Source organism: Nasonia vitripennis, chromosome 3, assembly GCF_009193385.2.
Source record: "Nasonia vitripennis strain AsymCx chromosome 3, Nvit_psr_1.1, whole genome shotgun sequence".
In the NCBI taxonomy this organism is placed as follows: Eukaryota; Metazoa; Arthropoda; class Insecta; order Hymenoptera; family Pteromalidae; genus Nasonia; species Nasonia vitripennis.
The window spans coordinates 6535923-6544207 of NC_045759.1; the positions used below are offsets into that span (position 1 = coordinate 6535923).

General features: G+C 49.7%; 1 protein-coding gene across 2 annotated transcripts in view; it reads right to left on the bottom strand.

Annotated features, from left to right (window-relative positions):
• The window catches only part of LOC100123309 (brain tumor protein), a 31551-nt gene extending 27589 nt beyond the window's left edge, over positions 1-3962 (bottom strand). Inside the window, exon 1 of one of the 2 annotated variants that reach the window (XM_032598522.1) lies at positions 3527-3962. The gene's annotated coding sequence lies outside the window, so the exon portion shown is untranslated. Of the gene's footprint in view, positions 1-3516 lie in introns of both variants that reach the window. The other variant, XM_016983960.3, reaches the window with a different exon arrangement.
• Positions 3963-8285: the final 4323 nt, after the last annotated feature.

Here is an 8285-nt window from a genome sequence, read left to right on the forward strand (position 1 = left end):
GAACCCGAGCCGCGGCCGCCAGCCGAGATAGAGATAAGGCTGAATGCGTCGTTAAAAATCGTAGCTAAAATAAAATCACCCCCGCGTGTATTACAGGAGGTAGACGTAAGAATCGTGTATCTAGGTCGCTCATAGCTACCCACGCGCGTCGAGAAATAAATCGAGATCGACTCATCATCAATCAGCATCAGCTCTTATACGCGGCTGCTAAATATAGACTCTCTCTCTCTCTCTCTCTCACGAGCGAGGAAAGAACCGATGAAATCGACAACACACGTATTACGTGCGCGTAATGGTCGCGGCGGCAGCGGCGGCGGCGGCGGCGCATAGCGTAATAGCGGAGCGAGAGAGAGAGGATCTCGCGAGATTCCCACGAACGTAATCGCTGCAGGCGCGCGCTCATCTTGTTCACTATTACGCGCGCGAGCTCGCTCTCTTTTAATTCCGAGTTATTTCGAGAAAGACCGAGCGAACGGGTTTTTTCGGTCTCGGCCGCAATAAGTTAGGTGCGGTTGGTGTACACAGAGTCTCTCCTCCTACGACGAGCCTTTAATTAAATCGCTCCTCGTCCTCGTCTCTATGTGCGCGAGTGTGTACGGCTCTTTCTCTCCCGGTACATACGCTTCACCTGAGTGCCCGCACGCCGCTCTTCTCTACCAAGGTCACGATCGCCTCTGTCGACCCGAGAAAGAGCGGGTCGACGAACTCGCGCGCGCGCGAGATCGACTTTTTTACCGCTCGTCACGTGGAGGATGAAAAAAAAAAAACAACTCGCGAGTGTATGATTTCGGTGGAGCTTGTGTCGTTGCGGCGACGAGTAAATATCGCGTAACAAAGGAAATCGTGACGGTGTACTTCTCGAACGAGCGATCGGTAATGACCTCGAGGTAAGCTCGTGGAAAAAGACTCCTTTTTGTTTCGAGGCGAACGTTCTGCGCGTATGCAAAAAAAAAGAGTCTATGGATCACTGACCCCCGATCCGTGTTGAGCTTCCGGCTTCTATGATAGACACTCGCGTATAATAACCTCGCTCGAATAAGTCGAGGACCTGAGCGTCGCGCGTGCGCGTCAAGTTCGCCCGTGAAATTAGCATTCGCGCGTTCCGCTCTCGCGCGGAGATAAGTTCGAGCGATAAGCAGAACAAAAAAACTGGGGGAACCCGCGTTAGTAGTGCTTCGCGGAAACGCGCGAGGCCGGCGAACCGTAAAGTTCTCTTTCTCCGAGTGTATACTCGCTGCGGTCTGTGTACGACTGGATTATTTTTTTCCTTTTTTTCTTTAATGCTGTGTGCTTGTAATAGGGAACAGACATGGTTTTGCTATATACATATAAATACTCGTCGTTATGCATCAATTTTTGCTGATTTAGTACCTCCAGGCCCTAATATGATTAATTAAAAAATTAAAAAATTAAAAATTCATATGTTTAAGTAGTAAGACCTAACCTAACGTACGGGCATTTGAGTGCATAAATTCAGTCATCAAGAATCTATTTTGATTTTGAAGCATTATCTCTCATCTCTATTATGATTTCGGAGAAAACAATAAGGTTATTTTATGTATTAAAATTTACATACGTTTATACATCTATATATATTTTCATCCTTCGCGCCGCCATATTGATCACCTGAGCTCTCAATCCTTGAAACGTATTATTAGCAAACTGAATTTTCAAAATATTACTTAACAAATATTGCAGTAAAAATCATAGCTCTTGTACTTTTGTGTAAGATTTATTCTCAACTTTATTTTAAAAAAGGTTTTATAAATCATGTCTGTTCCCTATTGGCGTATTAGAGAGAGGAATTCGCTTGTCGTGCGTGATTAAATTTAAAAATATCGTGCGACTTTTAACCAACGTTACGACAAATCAACGTTAAATTTTCTCCCACTGCAGAGCATTCAAAAACCCTTAGAAAGAAAAAAACCAGCCTCAACCGAACCCAAAAAAATCACCACTGCGCAGTCCTCGCAACTCAGCCAAGAGAGAGAGAGAGAGTAAGGCGTAGGTATACCCTATAGGCACAAAGGCGGAAAACGAGGTGCTGCTCGCAGCAGCGCTCGACAGGACAAAGCGCTGCGTTACTGCAGCAGCAGTCGAGGAAGAGAAGAGAAAGAGCCGCACGAAGCAAGCGAGAGAGAATGATCCAGGATATTCGCGGGGCTTCGTGCAGGAATTCCGATCGCGAGCGAGCGATAAGGGAGGTTAACGCTCCTCCTCCCGCGGGAACTTGGCAGTTCGAACTCGCCTCTCTGTTCTACGGTTTCGCTGTGTAGCTAGGTACACCTCTCTTACGTGTTTATCAATCGAACGAGAGGATATCGCGAGTTTTCCGGCTTTAAGAAAGAAACGGATTTTGGGCGACTCCGTTATCAACTGAGAGAGAGAGAGAGAGAGAGAGAGAGAGAGAAACTCGCGACTTCCGGAGCACACTCCGTTCGCGCGTGAGAGGAAGGAAGGCCGAAGCGCCGGACTTGCTTCCGCGAGAAAGAGAGAGAAACCAGTTTGCCGGGCGCCAGAGGACTGATTTATTTATAGGTGTAAGTATGCGGAGGGGGCTCCGATTTTCGTCTCGGAATGCGAAAAATTCACGCTCGCTCTCTTTTACGCAAGACGCGCTGCTGCTTTCGCGTTCGTCAACTGTAATCGCGTGTACCGAGTATACGCGTAAAATTAAAAAAAAAATCGCAGCCTAACGTCCAGCCCAGAGCCGAGTCCGAAATTGTCACGCGAAACAAAGAAAGCGCTCTCTCGGAGAATTCCGTTGAGAGCGTAAACTCCGGCGGCGGCCAAACGAGCATCATCCTAATCCCCATTTTTTACGTCGACCATTACCATTCATACCTGCAGAGCGAGAACAGTCTCTGCCGTATACCTCTGCTGCCGGGGCGGCGAAAAGAAAGTCATCGTCCGTGCAGCATACCATTCCCTCCTCCCTACCGCGCGCGCGGAGGAAAAAAAAAGATCCGAGGAAAAAAACAGATGCTTCTCGCCCCTCTCGTTTTCGAGAGAATGAGTAATACACCTCTATAACGCCGACGAAAAATCGGCTCTCTTTTGAAAAGCCGGAGAGAGAGAGAGAGGTGGCGCGCGCCGGCTGCAGCGGAATAACGGACATATGCGCACGCACACGCCAGCCGCTCAAGAGAGAAAGAGAGAGAGAGACGAGCATCTGTGCGTTTGTCGGCTCGGACGTGTGTGTGTGTGTGTGTGTGTGGTGGTAAGCGGGGTGCGTGCACCCTTCGAGCGATCGATGCGCGTGACGCTGGCTTTCTCTATCTCTCTCTAGCTCGGTATGATGTACGCTGTCTCGATGATTCTCGATTGTTGAATGGATTGTTGTCGTTGCTTTGGGTGAGGTTAGGGAAGATTTTTCTTATGTTATACTGTGTGGTACGAGCCGGCGGCTGTCCGGCGTAATGTAACTTCGCGCCGGTCTCATTAGTAAGTAAGTAGTGGACAGGAGCAGGAAAGATTTCCCTCCGAAAGAAAAGCCTCGGCTGCATCGTGTCTCACCTTAACTAACCGACAGTTATCCTGCGCAGGTGTCGAGACGAATCCGGCGTCGCAGGCAACGCACACCTTTTCCTTCTCTCTCAACTGCGACGATTATTCGCCGCACAAATATTCGCCGAAGCTCTCGTTATCAACAACAACCAGTAGAGCCGCACGCAGCACACTAATAATCACCACTGCAACTATAATGTACGCGCGTATATCATATCACACTCGACTATCGTAACATCGAAACAACAACGGTTGCGCTAGCATAACCAACAAACGATGTATGTGTAAAGTAGTAATAATAATGATAAACTCGTATAAAAAAAGCCAACTGGCGCAAAAAGAGAGAAAGAGAGAGAGAGAGAGTGCTTGTAAAAAGGCGCGCGCGACGCGACGCACTGCACACAACGTTGTCCGTGCGGCAAAGCGCGCCAGTCCGTGTTCGGTACAAAACTGCCGAGCCGGAGAGATCTTACGAAACCTTCACCCCGCGCGCGCGTTCTCTCTCTCTCTCTCTCTCGTCTAGCGGCGGCGGCGGCGGTACTTCTCTCCCCTACCTCAAAAAGCGTTCGTTCCAACGTTCGCCGGCGTATATGCTCTGTCTCTCTCTATTGCGCGCGCGCTCGTCACCCCTACGGGACGACTATACTACGTATCCCTCCCCTTCGGCCGTTTGCAACAACTGTCGGGTCTCGGGGTGGGGAGTGAGAGAGAAAGAGAGAGAGAGAGAGAGAGAGAGAGAGCGCAGTTCGTTCGCACGAGCGACCTTGGACGAGAGCGAGAGAGGAAGAGAGGGGCCTGGAAGGTTCCACCGGTACCGCGCAAGAGCGAGAGAGATAGGTGTATTATATGAGCATTATGTATACCTATACAGTTGCGCCGACTGCGCGATGAAAGGATAGAGGGGAAGTGGCGGGGAAGCGGTTATTTTCCTTTCCGTTTGTTCTTTTTTTTTTTGTCTTTTTTTGAAAACTCCGAGGGAAGGGTTTTCGGCGCGCTCGAAGGTGAGAGATGGAATTCGGGAGTTTTGAATGGGGAAAGAATTCCGGGATTCTCGAAGAGAGGGAGGGAGGGTGAATGGCATACTCTCCCGGTGGGTATGCGGAGTTTTCACAAAAATTCGAGACGCCGAGCGAGTATTTTACTACGGCGCAAGTTACTATATACACGTAGTAGTGGCATTTAAAAACGATCGACCCTCTGATGTCGAACAAAGAAAAGTCACCCGGCGTGACACTGTAGTCCAGCTGCAGCTCCTTATCGCCCATTTCCTCCCAAATTAAACACGGCCGACTGCGCATTCCCTCAGAAAACACGCTTCTCTACACACATATCCTACCGCCACCGGCTGCAGCCGGCGCGACCCAACAAGTAGCCCGACTAGGACCACCGCACACCAGCCCGGAAAAAAAATACTCACAGAGAGAGAGAGAGAGAGAGAGCGGTTATACTCGCAGCACAACTTATATAGTACACACACTTTCGCTCCCTCCTATCGAGGATGCGGCTGCTATGGTTGGCGCGAGTACAGGAGACCTTGAAAGCGGCTGGCGCAGCCCCTGGGGGGACGCGGACGACGCTCGGCTCGGGGGAAAGAAGCCAGACGGCGGCGCGACTCTGTATATGGGGATTGAAAATTTTTGGGAGAGGGCTCGATACGACGCCGGAATTTTTTTTCCTTTACTATTCGAGAAAAGGGTGCACGCGACGCTTTTCCGCTGCCAGCTGCATTTCCCTTTTTCGGCGGGTTTTCCAGGGCAACCGAGCTTCATCGCTGCAGGATATTATATTAATGATAGTAATAATAATCACGTTGGGAAATGACTCGGTTGCGCGCGAGCGGAATTATTCGCGCGAAAGCGGGTGGATATACACGTTGAATTAATGCGCGGATGCAACATCCTGCGAGTGGAATCTTGATAATCTTACGAGTGCACCGAATATCCGCGTTAATAACGTAGTCACGAATTATTCACGGCTCCAACGAACCGATTGATTTTACCGCGATTTCTCGACGTTCGAAAATAAAAAATGTATACGTACACTCTCTCGACCTAATCAACTCTTACTTCTGAAATAAAAACCCTTCGCCTCTGCGTCTCTCTCTCTCTCTCTCTCTCTCTCTCTCTCTCTCTCTATCTATCTCTCTGAAAAAAAAGAAAAAGCCACCAACGTCCTCCCCTGGGCAGGCAGATTGCACGGGATCCCGGTTGAATGCACCGCGCGAATGGATATAGAGAGAGGGAGAGCGACGGCGGCGTTTTTTGCACGTCGCCGAGAGGGTGAGTGCGCGCGGGGGTAGAGGCGTCTCGTTGCCATGGCGACGCTGCACATCGACCGCTACCGTCTGCGGGGGGGTTGCGAGCTCGCGCGCACGTTCTCCAGGGGATGCGGCGGCAGCGGTGCGTCGCCCTTCGCTTTCCGTTTCCGCCTTTACTTCGACGCCGTCGCCGACGACGACGACGACGACGACGACGACGGTGTAGTGGTGTGTGTACGATGCTCGTTTTAGAGTCTGCGAGAGACGAGTTTGAGAGGGTGCAATTGGACGGGACTGGGTTTTATTGAACTTTCGGACTTTCGGGTTATGGCGACTTGAGGAGAAATTGCGAGAGAGAGAAAGACGATTGTTAGGGAGGAAGTTATTAGGGGGGAGGCCAAGGGTTAAGCTGGTACGAGCGATGAAATTTTATTTTGTTTTAGGACGGGGGGGGGGTTGTTATGAATCCATGGGGGCCATTCGACAAGTGAAGTCGCCGTCGACGCGGTGCCGTTGAACTTAAAACTGCAGCAGCGGATGAGAGCCGCTGCTCTCTCGCGGTGTATTTCAATATAGAAGTGTCCTCTCGTGGATTTCGAAATTTTTCACCCTTTTTCACGGCGATTTACCGTTGCGCATAGCGCAATCAATCAGTGGCGCAAAATCAACGAGTTTCTCGAAATACACTCGCGATTGTGACGATAAATTGCCAATCGAGCTCAATCCTCGACCAATCATCGCTTCGAGCCTGGAATTGCAGCCAGAAAAGTAAGGAATGTCGATAGAACCGAGAGAGACAATCCTATAAATGAGGCGAAAACGCGCACGCTAATCTCTTCCGGGTATGCCAGAGACACGACCGACGACGTCGTCGTATATATACACACACATACACATATATACATCGACGCCCGCGGACCTTGGGAGAGGCTCACTCGCGGGTTCAGGGTCATGCGCCGCGCCACCGCCAATCTGCCGCTCTCTCTCACTGCGGCCTTTTCTCTTTCTCTCCTGGTGCCGGGGCAGGAAGAACGGGAGGTCCTGCCTTACCGACCGGGATTCCTGCTTTATCGACCGCTGCGGTCGTCGTTTTGTAAAATTGAACAATGTTCGAATAATTTTTTCGTTTTCGTAGTGGTTTACTTGCTGTTTGTGGTTCTTGAAAGCTAGCACGACTGACGTGATTCTCCTGCGTAAGTATAATAAGAAAATTTGAGGTTATGTTTGCTTAATTCGGTAATTCATGTTTCGGCCTTCCAAAAACAAATCCAGAAGGACGAGATCCTGAGCAGCGGCAATTTTTCTATCAAAATAATCGCCTCCCGGGTGCAATACAGCGAAAAACTTGATTAGATACACAGGGACACAACAATCATCATCCCCAACTTAATCCAGACAACGTAAGGGGCTCAATATATACAAGCAGGAGCTAGAGAGTTTTCGTATGTACAGCGCGCGCGATCGCGTGTCGACAATTTTGACGAGGATGACTGGCTTTTTGGGGTGGCTCGACGACGACGACGACGAATACGAGGAAAGTCGAGTTCCTTATTGCCGGCCGTATTTCACGCCGATTATACCGCGAGTGTAGTACATAAGGAAGAGGGAAAGGAGATACTTTATAGGGGGTTTACGAGATATGATTAGTCGCTCGGCCGAGCCTAGACGTTGACAAAGATTGGAAACGAAATTTATGCGCTTCTTGGGAATTAATCGTTTTACTTCTTAGGCTGATGCACGAATGTGTTGTGCCTTTATAACAATGCTTATCTCGCGCGGATATTAGAGTCGGAGCAAAGCTTGCGTAATAATGCGAAATACGCAAACGACGCGAGCGCGGGATTACGGTGCTGATTTGAATTTACGAATCAACGCGCGGATTTTCCCACGAGTTTTTGCCGTCCCGTTTCATTGTTCCCGGCAAACTTCCGGATAATACAATCCATTGTTTGTTCGCGCGACACGAAGACCACGAACTCACCTTCTCGGCGAGAACGCTCTCAAGGCTGTTCTGGATATTTTATAGACACCCGGTAGATTAGCGCGGAATCCAACGTGTAATACGGACGACTGGCTTCGATACACGCGTTCCGGACGAGCGACAAAATCAATAACGCCGACGATCATTAAAGTCATTTATGTCCGCTCGGAATCGCTCGCTCGCAAAAACGGAGCAAGAGAGATGATTTTCACGCTCGGACGGACATCTCACCCGGTGATTCGGCGCCGCGTCGGTCGGCTTTGTCTTGTTTTTCTCGGTCAGATCTAAGAGGCGCTTCGAATCTCGTAATGCCTTTGTCGTTTCTTGTTCCGTCGCGTTACGTCAAAGACTGCGCGCGAGTTGTATTATAACGCATTTTTGATGCCGGAGAAAAACAAAGACTAGCTGGCGGAAACTCGGGCGAGAGATTTAAAGAGTAATCCCGTCTGACGGAGATTTGAATTTAAACTTTGGACTACTCATATCAAAGTCCAATTTGCTAGAAAGCCGCGTAGTGTCACTTGAAAGCGTCGAGGTGAC